Source organism: Oreochromis niloticus, linkage group LG13 (genome assembly GCF_001858045.2).
Source record: "Oreochromis niloticus isolate F11D_XX linkage group LG13, O_niloticus_UMD_NMBU, whole genome shotgun sequence".
Lineage (NCBI taxonomy): Eukaryota > Metazoa > Chordata > Actinopteri > Cichliformes > Cichlidae > Oreochromis > Oreochromis niloticus.
In genome coordinates this window covers 29991573-30010792 of record NC_031978.2, presented here as the reverse complement: position 1 = coordinate 30010792, position 19220 = coordinate 29991573, and the positions used below count along the sequence as shown (strand labels likewise).

General features: G+C 38.5%; 1 long non-coding RNA gene across 13 annotated transcripts in view; it reads left to right on the top strand.

The window, feature by feature from the left end:
• Positions 1-19220, top strand: part of LOC106098758 (uncharacterized) — a 462577-nt gene that overhangs the window by 108595 nt on the left and 334762 nt on the right. For 10 of the 13 annotated variants that reach the window (XR_003213591.1, XR_003213593.1, XR_003213594.1 and 7 more), the window contains one exon: positions 12443-12565. The exons of 1 other annotated variant lie outside the window; for it this stretch is intronic. This is a non-coding gene — a long non-coding RNA (uncharacterized LOC106098758). Of the gene's footprint in view, positions 1-12442; positions 12566-13149; positions 16470-16578; positions 18278-19220 lie in introns of those variants that run through there. 2 more of the 13 variants (XR_003213595.1, XR_002064312.2) reach the window with 2 other exon arrangements.

Here is a 19220-nt window from a genome sequence, read left to right as displayed (position 1 = left end):
GTTACCAGGTCGGACCCTCTTTTGCCTTCAGAACTGCCTTATTTCTTTGCAGAATGGATTCAACAAGGTGCTGGAAACATTCCTCAAAGATTTTGGTCCATACTGATATGATGGCGTGACACAGTTGTGCACACTCATGATGTGGATCTCTGGTTACATCCTATCCCAAAGATGTTGTATTGGATTGAGTTGCAGTGACTATGGAGGCTACTTGAGTACAGTAAGCTCATTGTGATGTTCAAGAAATTAGCTTGAGATGATTTGAGCTTTTTGACATGGGACATTATCCTGTTGGAGACAACCATCAGAAGATGGCACACTGTCGTCACAAAGAGATGGACATGGTCAACAACAACATTAAGGTAGGCTGTGATATTTAGATGAAGATCATTCAATGGGAAGGCTCTGGCTTACTCTTTGCCATTCTCTGATATTGATAAAAGTTTTAGGCTACTCGTTCATGCAACATTCATGTACTTTGCCCTAATGAAGGAGTAATTTTGACTAAAGTGGAACAGGAATCAATAAAATTAAATGCTCTTTTGTTCAAATGATTCTTCATTTAGGAAAATATTCTTGGTATAAACTGAATGTATACCAATTGAGTAAATTTTATTTGACCAGACTGAGTGCTTAAAGCCCTCATAAATGAATCCAAATACAAATGTGCTTTCTTTTGATTTTCCATTATGTAGCCCTCCATTTCTTTCTTTTTTATGCCTTTCCTCTGTGATTCGCGTCTCTGCTGAAAGAGCCGGTGAGGGATGACCGAGTAGTGAAGGCAGAAATGAAAAGCAAAGGAAGTGTTTAAACTGTAGAACAATCTGTTTTTTCCTTTACAACAGTGGCCCAGTATCCAATATTTACAGTGAAGATAGTTTGGTGAAAACTGATGAAAAACCAAATCTAAGAAAAAGACTCAAACCAAAGAAAATAACTAGTCTTTAACTTGAAGCTGCTCTACGCCATATGAGCTGAGCCCCTAACAGTACAGCCAATATTGTCTTCATTTGACACACAATGAATCATAAGAGGAACTACAGTGCCTGCATATAAAGTCAGGAAACAGCAAATAATAATTAGTACTAAAAACATTTTCGAAAGAAAAATTTAATATGTTAACATAGGAAAAACTTTTAAAAATGTTATTAAGGGAATGAAAAGACCCTCAAACTGCTTACAATCAGCACATTCTAGAAACAACTGGGAAAACTCATACCATAGGCACGTTTTGCCAGGAATCGAATTTAATAAAACAAATTCATCAAATACAAATCTTTAAACTTTAGATTTTGGCAACAATACACAAACAACACAGCTAGGTTACAACCACTGCATACGTCCCATTCTCCTTAAAATGAGGCACAATTCAATAGGGAATAAATGGCTAAAAGGTGACAGTATCTTAAACCTAAACCACCACCGTGCTTCACAGCTGGTGCTTTCATTGGTTTATTTTAATGGGGGAAAATATTCCTGCCCAAACTGGCTTTTGATTTAAAATCTGCAGATTTTGGCATTATCATCCAACACAGTAGCAAAGTGACTCTCTCAGAGGTTCCATACAGGTTTCATACAGTGTATCTCTCCAACCTGTGATCATAATGTTGTGAATTTAAATATTTAGGAAATGCAGAAGAATCTACTTTTTCCATGGAATGAATCTCTTCTTTTTCAAATACAGGAAGAAAACTGCACACATTTATTTGTGAAGGAATTCTGTTTTATTTTTTAATTTATAGCCACGCCCAATCCCAAAAATGTTGGTGGAAATGTAAAACTTCTGACCCTGACTTATCGTTAAAGAAGTGGCCATGTATACGTGTGGTGATAATAGAAAGCACATGGAAGAGTAGCTAAACCTTTGAAAAAAAAAAAAGTTCTACTACCAGCCAAAATATTAAGTTGTTTTTAACAGATCACACTCCTGAGTGGAATTATACCTGCCCCGATATTTACCCTGCTTCATAAATGCTCTCATTGTGGTTATCCCAGGGTGTTATGCCATACACCTCACTCGCTGGATGCCCAGAAATGATGGCATGTAATTGAGCTACTGTAATTTGTAGTGATTGACCCAGAGGGCTGGCTATTAGCAATTGTCAGCTGTAGTGATAGATCCCTTTAGCATTATGCCACAGCCGTCCCCAGTGTCCGCACCCGCTTAACTTGTTATTTATAGATCATGTCAGGCCTGTAATAAACATAAAGCATAAACTGCAGCTAATGTGCCGCTAATGAAATCTGGACATGAGCAAGTTTATGAATTGAAATAATTCACCGGGCTGTTCTGCTGTGTCACTGGGTGCCTGTAACTCAGAAAAGGTTAGCTCTATGTGCTCATTTGCATGGTGTTAATGTAGCAGGAAAACCACAATGCAGTCAACGGGAATGGCGTATGCAGTCCTGTAATGTTACTCTGCCTTTGGATAAGTGGTTGAATAAACCACATTCAGTCATGTTTTTCAGCCACAAGTATGACCTCCGTACACTTCACATGTCTGAGGAGAGAATTACAAGGGAGCCATGTTGGATCCTTGAAATCTCCTTTTCAGGTTGCTACAGCTTTTTTTTTTTGCTGTAAAGAGCTTTTACTGTGATAAAGCTTAGAACTCAAGGGCTAGATAGGTGGTATTTGTTCTACAAAATATATGAAAAATAACAGGTTAGAATAAAATGTTCACTTTTCACCTTCAAAAATATAAAATATGCCAAAAACCCCATCACTGCATTCTTTTTCAGAAGTGCGTAACTCATCTTGGAATTATTGCAGCACTGCTGAGGAGATTCTGTCATAAAGAGCAGCTTTTGTGTTTATCCGACTGCATTTTTAGTAGGACTAAAGTCAGAAGCTACCAACTCTCAGAGTGCTGACATTTTCTTTTTTTATGGATTGAAGTGAGTTGTTTTCTCATTTAAGTCATACTTTAACTTGAGACAAATGTGGAAATGTTCCAGATTTAAGTGCTTTATAGTCAAGCTCTATGGCTTAAAACATAGAGAAGTGCCAGAATACTGTAGGTGTGTGTTGTAGCTTCCTAGTTATGGCATTTATGGCATTTCTTTTGTGCTATAACCATGAAACTATGATTTTGTAGGCTTGGCTACAGCCACCTTCTGGTAATACACAAGAGAAAATCAGGAGGAACAGCAGTGACCTTGACAAAAAACTGTGAATTTTAGTTCCTTTTGCACAAAATACCCAAACTTCCATTGCAATTACATTTGCAGCTGAATTACATTACATTACATTTTTAAATGACTAAAACGTAATTTTGTTTTTAACAAAAATTTAGGCATCTAAGTTCTTTGAGTTCCTTTAGTTTGAGGCTAGTGCTAGTTGTTAGTTAGTTAATGAAAATGTAAAGTGTAGAAGTTTATCTGTTCTACCCATGAAATTGGTTTACAAAGCATCTAATTGTCCTTGATATTAAATGTAAAATGTGTCCATAAGTCTACTTTCTTCCTCCAAAGTGTTGACATTTAGTTGCATTTTCTTGAGAAGATAATGTGAGTTAGCTCAACTCCGGCGCGTGGGCAGATTAAATGTATGACTCTAAACTCTGATTGGATCACTTCCAAACTTGTCCCTCCATTTTACATACCTTAGTTCTGATTGGATCTTGTCTCTCAATATAGCAATATATTTCATCAGTTTTTACACTTGTACATTGGTTTTTATTGGGTTATCAGCCTGCTTTTGTCAGAAAAAAATGGTCGCTGGCAAAAACTTTGATGAAAATTATTGGTCAACCAAATGAACACATAGTATTCACAATTGATATAGTTTACACTAACATAATTGAATCAAAACCACCTTTTCCATCAGCTAACTAAGAATATACTTAATATATCATAAACAATAAATAAATATACAATGGTGACTGTTTTCATACTCATACTCAGAGTTTCTGGTTCTCCTGAGGTTGTATTCTGATGCCATACAAGCATTTCAGACACATACTACATTTAAAGATGTTTTTAATTGTACCTTTACATAGTTTCATTATGTTGAGCCTCTCAGTTCATCAGATATTAAACTGTTAGCAATACGGTCATTGCAACAGTTCAACTTTTAAAAAATATGTATGTAATTTCCACGTACACCAAGTTCACATTGGTAGAAAATTAGTCAAGTTCATTGACTAAATTGAGTTCATTGTGTCGTAAATGCTTCAAATTCCAAAGAAAATATGAAAGTGAAGAGTAAAGTTGGTGCAAGTTAGGGTAAAATGTAAAAGGAGATTTTCATCAACTCTGATTAAGGTAGTGCAGTGGCCTGTGTGTCTGTGCTGTTCAGGTTAGCCACCGCAAACGCTGCTTGTCGGAGTCACAGCCTGCACTGTCTTCTCCTAATTCTGCATATGTGTGGCACTATTTGTCCTCACATGCAGGCAATAGTGTGTCCGTGTGTGTGTGTGTGTGTGAAAATGTGTGTGCGTGCATTTAAATCTCCTGCTGCCACCCCCCATCTTATTGCTTTCTTTCGCTTCTCGGGGAGAAATCCTCTTGATTCGCCCAGTCCCCGAGGCTAGAGCCCCATACACAGCAGATGTTCCACTGAAAAGGCCATGAATGTTTAATCATTTGTGTTATTGATGCTGCCTTTTTGTTTGTTAGAAAGTGTGAACGACTGTTATATGTCTATTTTTTGCATGTTACATATCTGTGTTTGAGCGCACGCATATGTGTGTAAAAGAGAGAGAGACAAAATAAACATCACTCTTTTTAATCCATTGCTTTGAAAAAAAAAAAAAACTCTTTACCTCACTTGCCCTGCAATGAATGAATAATGAAGTCTATTAAAAATGTTATTCAGAATCATTACTGAGTGTGCTGTGTCAAATATCACATCAGTGCACTCACACAAAACAAGACAATCTCTTTTTTTCTTGTCTTTTTTTTTTTGTCAAACAAAGTTAAACGCTACTTTTACCCGATCATGGATGAACAAACTGGGCTCCGTCTCTAAACTGTGATTTGTTGAACTTAAAGCTGCTGTTTTAGTATTTGAGCTGACAGCCAGATTTGATCATAATTAGACAGCATGCCGTGGGCTTTGATTGGCACGGTAATTGGATTGTCATTGGGGCTGAAAAGCTATTATCTTTGGATCATGCCCCATGAAATTTGTTGGAAAAACTTCTGTGGCCGTCATTAAGTCAGCCATCTTGGGGGCCTTAGCAAATGAGCTTTCTATTTTTTTTCTTTTTTTCTTTTCATTTTTAGGTAAAAGAAAGAGAGAGTGAGAAGAAGGGGGGTTGAGAAGAGGAAAAAAAATGAAAAGGTACTTGTGCACCGCTGGGACCCTTAGATCCTCCGAATCGCAGCAAAGACAATCTGGGCTCTATTGATTAATGATATTAGCATAGCAGGTAGCGCTAAGTCGAAAAGCAGCGTGCTGGGTTATTGCCCATTGCTCTCACCCACTTGCAAGTAACGTACATGGGTGTGTGTGTGTGTGTGTGTGTGTGTGTGTGTGTGTGTTGGGGGGGGGGGGGGGGGGGGGGGGGGGGGGGGGTGCAGCAAGTGATGGAATGGGATAATAACAGAGAGGTGAGCCTGGAAGGAGTGTGAGGGAGGGGAGTGGTGGGAGGAAAAAAGGAAACTGCAGGGTGGCTTTTCATTTGCAATTGTTTATGTAAAGTATCAGGTGTGATGCCCATTTTAGGGGAATAAGTAGCAATACAAGGTAATGAAAATGACAACAGAAATGTGAGATATGAAATGGGTAGAATTTCTCAAAGCTATTGGGCAATTAAATCAACTTAGACAACTGTGAAACCTGGAAAACATCAGTAAAGTTTCTCTCTTTCTGCCTTTTTTCCCGACCTCCCGGCGTTAACAGTGGAAGTACCTGTTTTTGCATATTATAGTACACCACAAATTACAAAACAGAAACAGTTCACTGTTTATGCTTTCAGATATTTCTACAAAAATGAAAAAAAAAGCAGAAATGGGAAGTATTGGGGTAAAAATACTTTTTTTTTTACAGTACAGATTTTTTTAGGTGTCTGCACTTCTGATTTCTTCTTCACAGATATCTGTACTTTTCCCCCCTTATATATTTCAAAATAGGCTTCTTAATCAAGGTTTAACGTATTTGAGGGAAGATTCTACTTCACATCTCTTCATGCATTCAAACATTTCACTGATCTGAGTGTAAATGGAGGAAATAACAACACATAAAAGACAATTCTAGCATATTACCAGACCTTATTGTACACAAAGAGATGAAACAAAACTATGTAATTTATGCAACACTGATGGCGCTATATTCAGGAGTTAAAGTGGGCCGGAACTATCTGAAATGGCATTTCTCTACAGATTTCCATAAGTTGCGATACTTCAACACTAGCTGTAGAAGAGGCGCGAGCATAAATGGAGTGACATGTTGTGGCAGGTCCTTTTCAACGCAACAGCTCAACAAATATCAATAAATATTTTTTTCTGTGCAGTCTGTTGCAATTTGTTCCCATCCACCTCTGTCTGTCAGTGTCCTTCTTCCCCCACTCGTGAACAGAATCATAAACTCTTTAAATTTCTCTACTTGGAGCGGGAACTCTTCCCTGACCCAGAGTGGGAACTCCAAACTTTTCTTGTTGAGAACTATGGCCTCGGACTTGGAGTGTCTAATTCTCATTCCCACCACAAACCATTCCAGTCCAAGCTGGAGCAACAGTTTTTAACCTGTGAGAAAGATATAGCGACAGTAGGTTCCAACAATAACCAGAGTGCCAGATTTTATAATTACTGAGACACCCATTTACCAACAGCCATAAATTCTAATTATAAATAGAATTGGATTCACATAAGAAATCTACTTACATTACCAAACTCTAGTGACTTGTGTCTTTCTTGCAGGTATCCTCCTGAAAGTCTTTTTAAAAGGTTGTAATAACTGTGATGTTGTCAGGGGCGACTCATCTGGTCGAAAACACGAAATCTGATTCCAATGGAAAAAACAGACCTCAGCGTTGTGACTTGAATAAATTAGTCGTAAAGTGTCCATGGTTTTATCATATATTGCGTTACATTATAGCACAATTGTGCTCAATTGTGCTACATTGTAGCTACAATGTAGCAATCGGGATTTCCTTACCTGGATGACTGAGCATCCTATTTTTTTAGAAGGTCCCCGTACTCTACAGCCCATGTGCTCACAGCATCCCAGACACCAAATATTTGAAACATTTCTGTTTTGGGTTTCAGTGTGCACATTAAGCCTAGGCTCAGGACTTTTTTAAAGCAACTAATCCAGATCATGCACCAATATATTATTGACTAAACGCATGTTCTGGATAAAACTTCTCAATGGCTCTCTTGACTAAAGTTTGGCCTGTTTTTTGGCATCTTTTTTCTGCTGTATAATGGTGTTTGTCTCTGAGGTGGGCGGATTGAGCCAAATTTCAATAGCATTGATACCAGCACTGGTACTGGTAATGGACTGATAATAGCGCAGTAGGATGAAAATTTTGTTTCTATCCTTGAAGATCAGTGTGCAGTTCACTGAATTGTGTTAAATACATTTTTGGGAAAAGACAATAAAAAGACAGACGTGCACTATGAAAAATGTCTGAACCTCTTGGTGTTGACTGTCTGTGACTTCCCGGATGATCATGTCAGATATAACAAATGGATTGCCTTATTGCACTCAAATTGCTAACTTTACACTGATACACATGCATATGTATGTCACCACATCTCGGGAAAATGGTTCCCTAATAGACAGTCTCACCAATTCCCTACAGGGGAACCCTACAGGGTACAAAATGTAGAACCACATAATGTTCCCATATAGAATAATAATAATTATGACAATAATGTATTTGAATACAGAACTGTCATGCTTTGAGAAGCATAACATAGAGTGCTTGCTGGTGTGTGTGCATGTGTGTGTGTCAGAGAGAGAGAGTGGTGTTCCACACACATTTTGATTTGTGAATGTGTCGTTTAAGCAAGATAACAAAAATTGCTTTGGATATGTGAAAGCAAAAGGCAGTATCTGAAAAATTAAGTCCTATAAGCTGCACTTTCTCCACTCACAAAAGGATATGCATAGACTCTTATGTTAAATGTCGAACAAAACAGTATTTAACAGCATGTTTACAGCCTGTCTGGATAGTTTCCTCTTCATTGCAAGTTAGGGACATTGTTGCTGCTTGTCATTGACACAGGAAGCTGTAGGCTTTGGTCAGGCAACCTGTCATTGTCTGCCAGGTCTCAACTCCACTTATTTAAGCCATTGAACTGGACCGTTTGACTGTGTTTGTATTGTTGGTGCCTTTTGAGCACCTGAAAAATTGTATGGTTTTCTCTGTTTCTAACTGTACTAATAAACTATCCAAAAAGTCTGTGCTTGAGGTTTGTTTAGTAAAATTATAGCAGTTCAATAGCTACTAGTTGGTAACACAAAAAGCACAGCACCCGTACGTTGATGAGTGCAACTTGCTAACTGTACTTGCTAGCCTTAGCAAATGATTTAGCCATGCATCCATCCATCTATTTTCTTCTGCTTATCCAAATTCATAGTTGCACAGAGGTTGGAGTCGATCCCAGCTGTCAAAGGGTCAGAAGTAAACCCTGGAGAGATTACCAAGAAGACAAACAACCATTCATGCTCATTTACACCTATACCTTGGAATCACTGATAAACCTAACAAGCATATCTTTGGACTATGGGACAGAGTGCACACAGACATGAGAGGGAACATGCAAACTCTACACCGAAAGGCCCCAGCTGACCGGTGGATTCCAACCTAGGATCTTCTTGCTATGAGGCAACAGTGCTAGCCTCCACGCTGCCATGCTGCTCTTTGTCCAAATCTGGTCATTTTTGCCTCCAAAAACAATGTGGCATCCAATCTGTGAATGTTGAGACCTCAGAATGTGACATCCAGAACTAAGGTGCAATGACACAGTAGTATGTTCATCTTTTATGTACAGTCTATGTATGAAAGGTGTAATGCAGCAGGAACGTGTTTTGTCAGTAGCAACTCTCTCTGTTTCCTCTCTTTCATTGTGTCTGTTCATGAAAGTTTGCACGCAGGCACTGTTGATCGTGGCCTATCAAGTGTCATCTGATTTGCATTCACTGGATGCGTCATTATTCACAACATTTGATGTCCACAAAAACACATTAGACCTCTCTGTTTTGGTGCGGAGTGGCATTGGCCGCAACCGCCCAGACATCATTTGTGCGCCCAGATAGTCAAATGTAAATTGATATGTAAGAAAATGCCCCATTAACTTTTTCATTAATGGTTATAATGCATTCTGAGTGTCATCCGCGGGGCGGTGCGCTTCCCTGAGCAAGGCCGCACACACATGTGCTGCACACACAAACAACACGGTCCCAAATACACAGAGAAACAGGCGCACAAATGTATGCTGATAATTCACTGAGGAAATCATGAAACACACTAAGAGAGAATTATTTACACACCTCCATCACTAAACTTCACATGTATTTATCCGAGTAGAATGCCATTTTAAAGCAGTTGTTTTATCACCTTTTCTTTTGAATTTTATCAATTCACGCTTACAGATGTGTTAACAGGTATCTGAATGGACTCATGGTGGGATTAGTTTCCACATCCGTCCATTCAAGTTGCAGACCAGTGGCCTTGAATGTGAGATGGCTCACCTTTATTGCAGATATACAGTTTTGTGTTGTCACGCACAGACTCTCAGGTTTCTATGAACATGGAATTTGTGCTTTTTCTTCGTTAATGAATTTGACAAAGATTCAGGTATGCACCAATTAGATCAGTCCCAACTTCTGATGACTTTGTATAAAGACTTGCTCTCTTGATAACTCTCTGCATTCATATTAATAGAGCGAACTTAAGAACTTAGTAATTGAGAAAAATGCAGGTTATGAGTGTAGAATTTTACATAAGCTGACGAGTGTTGGGTTTTTTACTAATTTTGTTAACTATAGTTTACTGCTGATTGATAAATGCAAGTTATTCACATCCTCCCTTTGTTTCTAGTGCACATCCCTGTTTGGTGTACAGTTTTATGCAGTTGCACTTAATTTATCTTTTATATATTATATGTACGGTTTGTATATTGTTTTTAATGTGCATTCTGTTATTAGCATTGTTCATTTATTTTCTTCTTCCTTGTTATTTGGCCACAATTGAGCTGGTGGTTTAGTAAGGTATGCTGAGTCCAAAGTCAGCATCACAAAGGTGGTGAGATCATCACAATAACTCATACTAAACACATTAGCCTGCAGACCGGTCAGACACATGCCTGCATTGCCTGACAGGTTGGCAAGTGGTTGCTGGAGGTTGTTGACAGTTGCAAGCTGAAACCGATTGCCAAGAGATACACAGTACTGCACTGAAAAGGTTCTTGTAACTGCTTTGGTTGCTAGTAGGTTGCCATGGCCACCTGTAGTTTGAACAGAAGAAACCTGCTCTGCAAACTCACTGATTAGTGAAACTGTGAAAAGTGTAATGTAAATGATGTAAATGTTTCCCTTCAAGTAAAAGTTGCATTTTTGCAAGTGTGTTGCTGCAGTGGTAAAGGCTTTTACTTTGAAGGTTAACTTTCTCTATTTCCAGTTTGCATCATAGTATTTTTTTTAGCTTTCACTACCACTCCATAATTGGAAGTGCTTGCAGACATTTTGTTCAAAGGGCTACACCATAGCCACAGAGTAGACTTAACACAGTACATCAGTCTATGTGACAGTGTCAGACCCACATGCAATGTTTTATTAAATCAGGTTTAAAGTTTCACATGAGAAACATTACAAATAATTTCTCTCTTGTCTTCTTCTTTCCCTTCATATTCTTTATAGATCTCTATCAGTAGTTTCTCTGATCATGTGATTAGTTCATTTTATGCAGAAGAGGAGTCAAACAATAGATTAAGTGGGCATACAAACTGAAGTAGAGACAAACAAAGTTTACAACCTCCAGTGTGACACCCCTTATGTTATCTGTGAACTAACACAAAGAGCTACTGGGTGTTGAAGTTGCTTCATAGCGCACTCCTCAGGTGGCAGCAGAAAACAAACAGAACAGTTGTATCATGGCTTGTGTTATGTTTCAGTTGTATCCTTTTACCTCATCGTCATGGATGGAGGTAGCTGTCTTTTTGACCACTATCCTGGTTCTTTACTTTATCTTTCTGCTCTTTGTGTTTATAATAACATTTTGAGTTTTTTGTATATATTTTCTTTGCTGTTCGCATGTTGTTGCTGTGTATTAGATTGAAAAACAAAACACCCAAGAAACTCTTTGAAAAGAAATGTGGTCAGATTCCAGGTTTTGTCTTTTCAGTACCTACACCATTTGTTGTAATTGCTCAACAATGCAACTTAAACTTAACCTTTTTCAATCGGTGTGGACAAACTGTAATAGTGAAACACTTACATCTGAGTTTCAGTTAATGAAATCGTTACATTTTATGAGGCAAACATATCTTCAAATGTTTTATTTTTTAAACCATGTTATTAAAGTCCCGGTTACAGCAAATCGAAAAAAAAAAAAAATTAAAAATATTTATCTGACAAACAATTGCATGAAGAAAATCAGTCATTTTAATTATAAGTTGTCCTGTTATCTCCTTTTCAACGTGTAGTACCTCCCACCTGTTTTTCTTTTTTTTATTTGTCTGTCCACACACAAGCTAGCAGCATATATACACAAACACACCAATACTCCCACCAGCAATCACCGCCAGAGGTAATATGTCTATTGTTCGACCAGCACGTCAAGCACTTATCCCTGAGTGTTTGCAGGCTGCTGAAAGGAAAGAATTAAAGGTGAGTGTGTATGTGTAAATCATTCACACACACAGGTCGCTAGGCTGCAAAACCATGGCAACATTTACGGGATCAAGCACAAGTGGCAACTGTGTGATTTTAGTTTACTCTGGCGTTTGTGTGTTTATGAACACGTTGAAGCATGGAGACTGTAGATAACTTGGCACAATAACTAAGTTGGCCATGGAGCAGATGGAAACAAAACCAATAAAAAAAAGAAACAAAACAATGGTGCAGATATTAGAGAAGAGCACAGTGAGATCCATGGATGCTTAGGTGAAGTTATTATCCAGTTATGGCACGCATAATGGCAACAAAGCTGTACGGTAAATTACAAACAGAAAACAAAGACCTGAGTTTTATGGGAGCCTTTGAGTCGCTTCAGGCATCTTAACTTTTTGTTGAAAAGGATTCTTCTTCTGCTTTTTGATTAAACGATGGCGTAAACGTCTATGAAAGGAATTTGAAAATGTCAAGATGTTTGAGGAAAAACATTATATTGTTATAAGAGAAAAGTCAGTGTCATATACAAATCTACTGGCTTTCACCGGCACAAACTATTTTTACATTACAAATTGCATTCTAAAATAACAGCACGGATCATTACAATTTGCCTTTAGATATATTTTTAAAAATGCTTTTATTTTGATTTGATTTTAGGACCCAAGCTGGAATGAGAAGCTCTGTGGTGGGCTGGACCCACACCTGGACCATATTTCACCAGGGTGCATACTGGACAATGGGTTGGATCACTGGTGATGGCATATTCTTATCCGGATAATGGTGAGCATATATATACAATAATTATGTGTTAATTTATGCTTAATTACCAGTAAACTGATTGAACTTTAGTTCATAATTATTTGCTATTTACATTTAAGTGACAATTAATGTTTACTTACTATCTTTAATCAATGGAAACTGATGTGTATGGTCCTTGATGCATTTCACTCACTGTTTAGTTTTATAAGCACCCAAACTAGCTTTACCTTTAGGAAGAGCTCAAGGGATAAAGTGTAAATGCTCATAGCACTGTATTTGGTGTAATTATACTTAATAGGATCTAGTTTGTTATGAGAGCTAGGTTTAACCCTAACCCTGAGGTGCCCTACTTCCAAGTGTCTACCTGTGAATGACTTGAATAGTGAGTAACGATTGTGTCACGGCACTGATGCTAAAGTAAACCCTGTGACTATGTCTGTCAACAGTATTTGAAGTGCTCTAAATGAGAATGGGATCAGTGATGAGTTGAAAAACCATTATCAGCAAATGACAGTCACATTTCCTAATCATTAGTCCACATTATAGAATAATGTAAAAGTTATGTGCCAAGTCTTCAGGATGTCATATTTATTCTCTTTTATCAGCTGTGATACAACAGATAATACAAAATCCTTCCAAAGATTCAGCAGCTATTCAGAAGGCCATCCTTGATCTGCTCCCATCTGATTTTGTATATTTTGCTGTATGCAATTTTGTGGACACTCTTGCAAAACATATTTTCAATTTCATAATAAAAATGCATTAAAAATACCTTTGATGTTATTAATGAGAACATTCAAAAGTAAATGAACTACACATGTGTCTCATAAATCCCTAAGATGCACCAGAGGGGCGGTCAAAGCTAGTCATATATGCTTGGACAGTCTTTGAGTGCATTTCCTGAAAAAGAATATAGTCAATGTAAATAGAGCCTGCAAATCTAAATAGACATTGCTACTCTGCTAAAGGAACATAATCTAAAATTCTGGACAGTTGCTTTCATGCACTGCAACATTACGGAGTGATTTTAAGGTGAAAGCCAGCATGAATATACAACTACATACTCGTGTATGAGTATGAGTAAGTATTTGGGTTGTCTCTGGTGTCTGTACTGCTGTTTTATATTTGCTGCAGCTGTTTCTGTTCATGGCTTCATGCACCAATAAGACAAGTAGTTATTAAAAAACAAAAAAAGAAAAAAAAAGTTTGTGGGAACAGAAGAGATTTTAAATTCTCTCGATTCAGCCCTAAAAACATAAAAAGGGACAATAATTCAGACTAAACAGGAAGCCACATTAATAGCTGTCCCCTGTCGGGCAGCTATCAGTCAGCGTTAGCGAATCCACAAAAGTTTGGCAGCCATCGCATGAACAGCTGGAGTTGTGATCATTCTTTCCATTTTCTTTGACACCTACTTAGAATAGATTAATGAAAAATGAAACGCCTTTCAGATGTTCTTTCTGCACTTGCTCACTCACTCCGCTTCACTCATGCTATTAAATGTACTGTTAAGGAGTGAAGACATTAACAAAGTGCAACAGATAATGTGGACATTTTGTGCGTAAGCTGCGATATGAGAGATGTATTAATGGAGGGAAATTATTGCGCATTCAATTACGCCACAATGCCTTCCAGAGAGGTTTGTGCGATTTTGCAGCGGCCTGTCACGACGGGGGTCCCCCCCACCACCACCACCACTACCACCACCTCGTCTGACTGATGAGCACCCTAATCTGCTAATGCTAATCTCAGCAAACGGAGTGGAGGTGGTTTTGATGTGTGTGTGTGGCGATGGTGGTGGCGGTGGTGGGGGGTTATCTGACGAGCCAAACGCCTCGACTCGCAGCTCGCTAACGGTGGCCAATAAAATTAAAGAGCCGGTGTGTGCCCGGGCGGCAGAGGAAGACGAGGGAGGAAATCAGAGATAGATAAACAAATAGAATCATAAAAAGGCAGGGCGCTGGTGAAGTGGTAATTCAGTGGGAGTTCATTAGGGGAGAGATGGAGGAATGAGGAGTGGAGGGCTAAACTGTGGATGACATTACCTCTAATGTGGCTCCCCTGCAGAGTTTGTGATAGGGTGGCCGTTCCCGGCGAAAATAGGGTTTTTAGCATGACGCCACGCTCACAAAGACAAACTCCCACTAAATAGGATTTTTTTTTCTTAAGCATTGTACTATTTTATTCCCGAAAAACATCTCCAAATGGGGTTTTCAAATGCGCTCAGGCATACAGCCAAGTTGAGACAACATGGACAAATGAGTTTTGTGGTGTGGCAAATTTGTACAGCGCAATAATGTTTGGAGCACTGAGCCTAAAGCAACATTTTTCTGTCATAAAAAAAGAAAAAGAAAAAAAACAGACCACCCATCAGTTGCATTCCATCAATTATACTAATATGAAACAGGACTTGTTCTGGACAGAGTGCAATTGTTGTCTGTCTAATGTGAAGCTGCTCAACATTCACTGACCAATTAACCTGTCAGCACTTTTTCTTGATGCTGAAATGTTCATTTTTCCTCCTCATTTTTCATGTCAGTGAGCATCGTTTAATCACTTAAAGGGTCACTTCACCCAATTTACCAAAAAAGATATTTTCTCCCGTAGGTCTAGCTGTATCTATCCATGGAGAAAGATTTGGATTTATTTGTTCAGATTGTCATTGTTCCCGAGACCTCTTCCTCTACCCTGTGCCTAATGTATTTCCACTTAACTTTTCAAGCCCTGTCATTCTCTACTTTTCTAACGCATGCCCTTGGGTATCCCAGTCCCCTGGCCAATCCCTTCTTATATACACCCATGTGTAGACCTGCTTCTACAGTGAGTCTGTCACAACCAAATCTCACTTCTTAAGAACATGATGACACATAATGGTTAAGGAAAATGGCAAAGGAAACTCAGCTGGGAGCCTTCTAGTGTTTTTATGTTACATTTATTGATAATGGTGGCTCTAATCAAACACAAGATTCATAAACTCTCAGTAAGGAGACCAGATCTATTTTCTTACTCCTCCCAGTTCAAGTGTATAATCCTAGCTGTGGTGAGTGCTGCAGGACAAACAACTCTGGCTGCCATTCATCTGTAGTGAGTGTAGTGCTGTTTTTGCAGTTGTTAGCTGCTGTTAGTGAACCTTTCTTTGAAGTGTATCTAACAGTTATGTTGCCTCTTTTCCTTTGCATTTTTGCTCCTTTGTTGAATGGGACCCCACTCAATGATAAAACATAGTTATGAACCTTTATAACTTGAGTCTGAAGGTGCAGACACAAATTAAAATGAGTCTCCATGGCACACAAACACCTATGAGTTCTCTTGGCTGGCTACATAAAAAGCGATTAGGTGTTTTAAATCAATGTACATGTTAACATCTGAACAAGTCACATTAAATGTCACTCAAAATTGTGTTGGTGGTAGGTAACATGATCTTAGTTCAGCAGGAATGAGATGAACTAATTTTAGTGCAGTGAACCGATGCACTTCTACATATCCAATTCACCAGTCTCATAGAGACTATGCTAGGCTAGGCCGCTAGGCCGCCTCCATTCATGCAGCATGTGAATGTATGTGAGCATTGTCATAAATGTTGATTTTGATTCCTGCCTCTGTTCTGACAGGGACTCCACACTCCAACAGAAAAAAAAATCAAACGTATTTTTGATTAATAAAATTTTTGTTGTTCCTGACTTAATTATGATCTTCCTTCATCCTCCAGAGAATACAAAAAAATAGACATAGTTACAGGAACTATATTTACGGATTAGGGCTAGGTTAATTTTTACTCGTAAACGCCTTCTAGTTTCTAAAACTACGCTTGTTTAGCTAAAATGTCATGCATCCCCACCCCTTAGTGCTTCCCCAACTAATGTGAACATAGAGTATTTAGTAGTTATATACAAAACATAGAGTCTGCTAATATTTCCTCCCTTCACTTCAGTGCCAGATGGCCGCCCCTCCCTGAGCCTGGTTCTGCTGGAGGTTTCTTCCTGTTAAAAAGGAAGTTTTTCCTTCCCACTGTCGCCAAAGTGCTTGCACATAGGGTCATATGATTGTTGGGTTTTTCTCTGTTGTGTTATTGTGGTTGTGATTTGGTGTTGTATAAATAAAATGGAATTGAATTGAATTGTGTGTGTGTAATGTGTAGTTCCTTTCTGACTTCCCCTTAGTTGCCTCTTTGCCATTACTTTGCCTGATTATGGAAATTTAGGAGTGGCAACTTAAAAAGAACGCATAAAACATGAAGCATTCTATGTGAAATTAGTTAAAAAGCAGCAAATTCAAAGATCTTTGAATTCTGTTTCTTTGTTCATCAATAGATGCCAAAGGGATTACAAGTGAAAGAAGTGCTAGCAGCACCAGCATTATCTGTCTCTGTTGTCTGCCGTCTACCTCTGGATGTATTTGTGAGACGTCACTTCGTCTGTAAACAAATTTGTGTTGCTCTTAGCGTTCTGGCGGATTTGTTGTCTGGTGGAGTGTATTTAGCAGATGAAACGTGTTGTTGTGACAAGCATGATGGAACACATATGTCGCCGAGGGCCATCCTCCCTGCCTCCCGTCTCGTGGCTACATAAGCAACTGATTGTGTTTTTCAGAGGGAGTGTGCGGTGACGAATGTGAAGGCTGTTGTTTTGTCGTGTGAGCTGCTGGTGTCTCATGGCGCTTTAATGTTACCCGAAGCATGTGTGCGTGTGTGTTGGTATGGGTAAGAGTTGTTTATTCCTTTCTTTCTCTCTATTATGACATTCTTCGTTTTCAGCCTAGCATCTCTACTCTTGTCTTCCTCTCCTTTTTTCATCCTTCTCTCCTCTTCTCTCCACTCCTCTCCTGTCCCTGACTGTTATCCAGCACTTTAGAGTAGATGTAATTGCTCAGACAGAGCAGGCGTTCAGAGCACTGTCGATGTAAATGCTGCTCCATGGCAGTGGCTGACTTAATGAACAGCAGGGCTCGCAGCCCTCTGGCAGCACTTAAACTTTAAAACATCTATTATTGAGGCGTGAGAAAAAAACAGAGTGGCCAGCACTGACCCCTCTCTCATCCCTCTCTTTTAATATCTCTAGTCATTCCAGTGGAAGGGTTGATGTTGTTGAAAGATAAAGGTGCTGTGTGTATCCTTTTTAAACTTCAGTATCCTTGTAATGTATCCTTTTTTAATCTCTGTTAATTTATTATAACTCAATCTGAAGAGCAAATCACATCTACTTTTCTTTGGGTTCAGCACTGAGCTTCCTCTGTTACGTCTTGCCATTAATACATACATAATATTCTTTGCTTTAGAAAAACATCAGACAGGGACAGATAAATGTATTAGAAGGTCTTAGGATAAAGTTGAACTGTGGGCTCAACTACACTGAAAAAATGGGAATTGGCAGGCTTTTGAATTTGCACAAATGAATTTAGTTAATGCTACACAAGCCTTTCATGTTTCTCTTATTTACATGATTTAATAAAGTACCATTTACTTGATTATAAACAATACTGAGACTACTCATTTTTCTTGTATTGATTTAAAGTGACTAAATTAGAATACTAAAACCATTGTAATCATGTTTGACCACAACCGGAAATGATGCAATATATTCAAAGACAACAACTAAATATGATTGGATAATAAGACCTAGAGTCTTATCCAATAAGACAACAACATAATTTAAGGAGAGCGCAATTGACCGCCAGATTCTGGAAGACTGTTTAGCTGTATGCAACCTTTGGCACTGAGTCAGGCATACTGAGAAGGTAAGTAATTTAAATACATTTGTTTTAGTTGGGTACGTTTTCACAGAGTTGTTGTAGTGCATGCTATATGAAAAGTAATCTGTAATGCATCTACATGTTGTTTTTACAGTGCTAGCTAAGGTTGGTATTAGCTTTGTGGCTAAAGCTGAAAAATAGTAACAAATTGTACATAGTCGGGAGAAAGCAGCTGTTGTCGGTCAGATATGGAATTTATGTATGTGACAGAGAGCACTGGCGTTTTTGATGGCTTAGCAAGTTAAAAAGTCACTGAGAGAGCGCAATAGTGTTTGTGTTACTCGTGCTAGTTATGGCTACAGTGGCTAATTAGTCTGGCTGTAACCGTCAGAGTTTAAGAAGCTGGGTGGGCCACAGTGCCATAGCTTAATTCTTGCTGCTGATACGCACTCAAGTTATAATATAATGCCACCTTAGACGTGGGTTTAAGAACCTGTGCATTTTCATTTTTCCATTTAGTCATTGTTTTAGGTGAAGTGTCACTTATTGACTATTCTATTTGTCAAGCCCAAATAATACAGCAGATATCTACAAGGAGATAAGTTCGTTCAACAGAGTATGTCTTATTAAGTGATGTATTGTGAATTTTCCAACATTGTCCTAACAAAAGTTAGGACCCTTTTTTCCCCCTTTTTTTCTACTTTGTGTGGAACATATGTGAGCTGCTTCTCAAAACATTATGTATAAATGAGGGAAAGATCGGTACTTTAAAGAAACCATTAATGCTCTTCTGGACTGGAATACCTTTTTTCAATTAAAATTAATTTTTTTTGTGATGGTGGAATTTTTACCTTTATTATCACAGAAGTCAAAACATCAGATGATGATAGCTTACCATCTAAACTCCCCATCTCTTGGCAAGTCTGAATTAGAGGTCTCAGCTGTATCGGCCTTTCTAGTGGATTTGCTTAAAGAGGAGATAGCTTAA